Below are 4,801 nucleotides of genomic sequence, written 5' to 3' on the forward strand. Positions count from 1 at the left end.
AATGATCACGTTGTTTTGGTTACAGTCAGTAAAATTGGAGCTGTGGACTCTTAACTTTGAACAGACAATAATGTGGGGTTTTGTTTTGTCCCCACCTTCAGTGTTTTCTACCATAAAGCAGCACCAGGCTGACAGGTAGTAAAACAATAACCAAAGTGATTTTGAATTGTTATTTTATACTTTAAGACCATTTTGTTTTTATTGTTTTATTTTTTCAGGATATTATAATTTATTATATTAAATTGTAAAATGTTCTTCAGTTTAAAATGTATGTCATCCATTGGTTAAAAAATAAATGGGTCAGTTTTTCTCATACCTACTCATTTTCACTGTTTGACTTGATCAAGACTTTTCTAAGATTTTACACTAAAAAATAGGTAAAAGTGTGTGACTTGTACTGTTATGGTAACGGGTCAATATCGGTATCGAACAATTCTCAAAGTTGAAATATCGGTATCGTATCGGAAGTGAAAAAGTGGTATCAGGACATCCCTAGCTACTACCACATTAAGTTGTAGTTAAAGATCTGCACATTTCAACGAATCTTCAAACTCAAATGCTGGATATGGAACAGGATCGTGTTTTCCTGTAGGCTGGTTCCACCACCGATATTAAATGCTGTCCAGGCGACTCCAATAATGGTCTTCAAGAGGCATCATCATCCTGAATGTTTCAGAGGCTTCTCTCCTTTAACACACCTGATTTGAATGCAAAGGTGATCAACATGCTTCTGCAGAACTTGGTGACTTAATCACTGCATCAGGTGAGCTGAAGCAGAGAAACAAGGAAAGTATGCAGATTGAGCCGCCCCCCCCCACACACACAGAACTGATTGTAAGCTTAGGGACATTGTTGTTTATAAAACAAATGCAAACATAGATCCTGACTCATGCATTTTTTAATTTAAACATCACATTTATCCGTGGTTAGTTATACGATGCCCAAAATAAAGCAAAAGCACGATAGGTGTTGACTGAAAGTTACAAGTGTAGGCTAATTTAAACAGGTTGATTCCAATAAGTATTTAGTTCTAATAGAATACATCTTTACTGAAAACTAAAACTTGTACTTTTCTACCCCTTTCTCCCTTTCAATTGATCGATAACTGATGCTTATTTCTGTTATATGTTCACAAAGGTGAAACATATAAAATTTGCTTTGGGAGATTCATTAAAATTTGTCCAGTAGTCTATAATTTATTTTAGTAACAGACATTTTGCCCACCTGTCAGGAGACAATACATTACATCTGATGAAGTGTTTAAAAACCAACTCTGTTAAAACTAATTTGAGCATTCTGTGTGGAGAACAAATTGAGTCCTGACTCTAGCAAAGTGGATATTTTCCTCCCCTTAAAATATTTATTTTACACAACTATATTATTGTTTACATGGTAAATAAAACTATCAGTGACCCACATTAGAAAATGTTCTAAGTGTATTTGTATAACGGTGATATAATTTAAATGAGTCAAATCCTAAACGGGCAATCACATATAGTAGACACTTTTCAAATATGGTTAAATGTGTACAACTTTCAAACATCTGTACACAAAAAAGGCAGGAAAACTAAAACCTTTTCTTTGTTGAGAAAGTCTTTTCTCCCATCAGTGACCACGTGTTGCATGCTGGAGTCAACCAAACCAAAGACTGACAACAAGCCCCGGTGCCTTCCAAACTTAACTCTTCCTAACACCATTTCTCAAACCTAATTTAAACGAAAAGAACCCGATCAACCTGTTGAAACTAATTAGCCTTTAGGGCAAAGCCTAAAAGCACAGTGGCTTGCTCCACACACAGGCCGACCCTGTGTGTGGTCACCAGGGGGGGAAACTTTAGTCGGCCTCTCCGATGCTACTTGAGCTAGCTTGTGCGCTAGCTTGATGCGCACTAGTTTGGGGCAGAGCAAAGTGGGAGGAACATGTTCGATAGACACTGCCCTGTACTATATAATATGGCCCAGTTGCTCTTTTCTCTGGTACCACGTTTTAACCAGCGGCAACTTATGCAACACGACCGGGCCACAAAGCTCAGAGCGGCCGGTTACGCTTCAGCAGGAGTCCCTCATTCACAGTTCCCCACCCCAATATCATCCTCCCAAAAACATCAAGTCCAAAAAATGCAATATACAAAACACGTGCCAACAAATGTCACCAGTTAAAAAAAAGGCAAATGTTTTATAATTTCACAAAACTACTAGTTGGTTACGCAGTCAGTGTAAAAACGCAACCGGATAACCCGCTAGTTTATTTTCTTAAGCGCGTGTAGCGTTAACACATCATGGAGGAGCAAGTCTCAATGGCTGCTGCCGCTGTCTCCTAGCATTAGCAAAAAAAAAAAAAAAAAAGCGGAGCCGTCTTCCTCCGCCACTCTTTGTTCACGTCGCGATATTAAAATAAGGGCCACAAGGAAGTTCTGGGCGTTGGCCACCGAGGCGTTCGCAACCGGCGACCCTTACCTTCAATGTGTGGCCGGAGGCTGTAGCGAACGAACGGCAATGCGCAGTGAAGACGTCTGCCGGACGAAAGAGACTCCGCTCTGATGGCGGTAAAAGGGAGAGAGATCCCGCCGCCTGCGCTCATATACCTTCGACGTCATCACGTAAAAACGGGTGGTCACCGTGGCAACGCAGCTCATGGGCGGGGCCGTGTCAAAGGTGCCCCCCTTAGTGCAACAGAAGACTAATCATCATCAAAATCATCACGCTCATACGACGACACTCATCATTTATTTCTCATTTAGAAATTCAATCTTTTTTTTATTGACACCCATCTTTCTCATTACATTCTTAAAAGTTAAAAACACAATAAAAACAATAATTTAAGCTTCAAGAAAGCCATCTTTTCCCACCTTCTCACTTGACCTTTTCATATTATGCCTGATACCAGCCTTTTATGCCTCAATACCCCAGCCATTTTTTGTGCATGTGTGTGTGTAGACATACACCTTCAGTGTGACCTTCAGTGTGAACGTTTTATGTTGTTGATGCGACCTGCATGCTCAGAAGATGAGGTCACAGTCAGCTCGCTGTAAACAGGAGTAAACAGGTAGAACCTGTGGAGGCTACATGTTAGCATGTCAGTTCTGAAGTTGTGCTATCAGAGTCGGTTAAATGATTATCTGACATGCTTGTTTAATTGTTTACATTTTAACCTGTCTGCTTCATCAGAGCTAAACAACAAAAGAAATCTGAAGCTCTTATGTTTAATAGTTTTTGAGCTATAACCATACCCCTTTTTCAGATAAATTGGGGGTCCGGGGGTTGGGGGGGTATTGATTGGTGGGTCTGATGGATAGAGCTTCATCAGCTCTAAACAACAAAAGAAATCTGAAGCTTCTATGTTGAACACTTTCTGAGTTATAAGCATTTTTGCATGTCCAGACCCCACTTTTTCAGATAAATTGGGGGTCCGGGGGTTGGGGGCACTGATTGGTGGGCCTGATGGATAGAGCTTAATCAGAGCTAAACAACAAAAGAAATCTGAAGCTTCTATGTTGAACACTTTCTGAGTTATAAGCGATTTTGCATGTCCAGACACCCCCACTTTGAAAGGAGCCCCCTCCTCAAATATGGGGTCTATTGTAAAACCGTTGGCTGATGCAGTGTAGGTCAGACTCTTCTACAGCCCTGCCAAATTTCATGTTGATCGGTGCAGCCATTTTTGTGGTACAGTTGACCAAAAATGTCCGGAGAAAAAAATAATAAATAAACAAACAGTACTAAAACAATATGACTTCGCGTGCGGGGGTCATAATAATACAGAAATATTATTAAAAGTGAGAGAGTTTTACTTTTATTTTACTCACTGCTGAGTTGTGGCGAATAGTTGCCATCTTGAATCCCGAACTGAGTTGCTCCCACTTTTCAACAGGGAATTTCCACTGGAGGGGCGTTCCAGTTTAAATTTACCACTGTAAGTGGGAAATCCCCACTTCCCAGTGCAACTAGGCTGCAGCAAAAGTATCCAGTGAAAATGCAGCCAAACGAAAATTTTACATAGTGAATTTCACCAGCTGCTGATTTCTGTTGAAACCAGCGCAGCTCCACCTGCCGTCATTTCATGGGTAAAATATCAAACATGCATCACAGGAGATATTTATGGTCAATGTTGGTTTTAAAGCAACTTATTTTAGGACATTAATACATCTTTGAAGCTTTAGCAGGCCAGATAAAAAGCTGTGGCAGGCCATATTTGGCCCGCAGGCCTTAATTCAACAAGTTTTCTACATTTTGGGAGCTAACAAATTGCACATGATCTTTCTTTAAATTTTTACCAAAATTTATTTGGAGTCAAATTTGTCAGCTGGTAAATTTATCTCATAAACCACTGTACAGATTTGAATTAAACTTTCAGGAAATAAGCACAAGAACGTACAACTAATTAACTTTAAAGCCAATCCAATTCAAGATAGWCATGCAGAACTCTTAGGTTTCACAGAGAAAGGCTAGAGCCAGGATTTAAGCCCAGGATTGTTTTTCTTTGAGGCGACGACATTAACAATGCAGCCACCCTGCCCCTTTGTTACAACTAAACCATAATAATTGCAACTTACACTCACCGGCCACTTTATTAGGTACACCTGTCCAACTGCTCGTTAACACTTAATTTCTAATCAGCCAATCACATGGCGGAAACTCAGTGCATTTAGGCATGTAGACATGGTCAAGACAATCTCCTGCAGTTCAAACCGAGCATCAGTATGGGGAAAAAAGGTGATTTGAGTGCCTTTGACCACACCGGGTGCCACTCCTTTCAGCTAAGAACAGGAAACTGAGGCTACAATTTGCACAAGCTCATCGAA

At 40.2% G+C, this 4,801-nt stretch overlaps 1 protein-coding gene across 3 annotated transcripts in view; it reads right to left on the reverse strand.

Moving 5' to 3' along the window:
• nap1l1 (nucleosome assembly protein 1-like 1) overlaps window positions 1-2,570 on the reverse strand; it is a 29,206-nt gene extending 26,636 nt beyond the window's left edge. For all 3 annotated transcript variants that reach the window (XM_014015604.1, XM_014015603.1, XM_014015605.1), the window contains exon 1: window positions 2,457-2,570. The gene's annotated coding sequence lies outside the window, so the exon portion shown is untranslated. The remainder of the gene's footprint in view (window positions 1-2,456) is intronic.
• Window positions 2,571-4,801: the final 2,231 nt, after the last annotated feature.

The sequence above is a fragment of the Austrofundulus limnaeus genome, unplaced genomic scaffold (genome assembly GCF_001266775.1).
Source record: "Austrofundulus limnaeus strain Quisiro unplaced genomic scaffold, Austrofundulus_limnaeus-1.0 Scaffold132, whole genome shotgun sequence".
Lineage (NCBI taxonomy): Eukaryota > Metazoa > Chordata > Actinopteri > Cyprinodontiformes > Rivulidae > Austrofundulus > Austrofundulus limnaeus.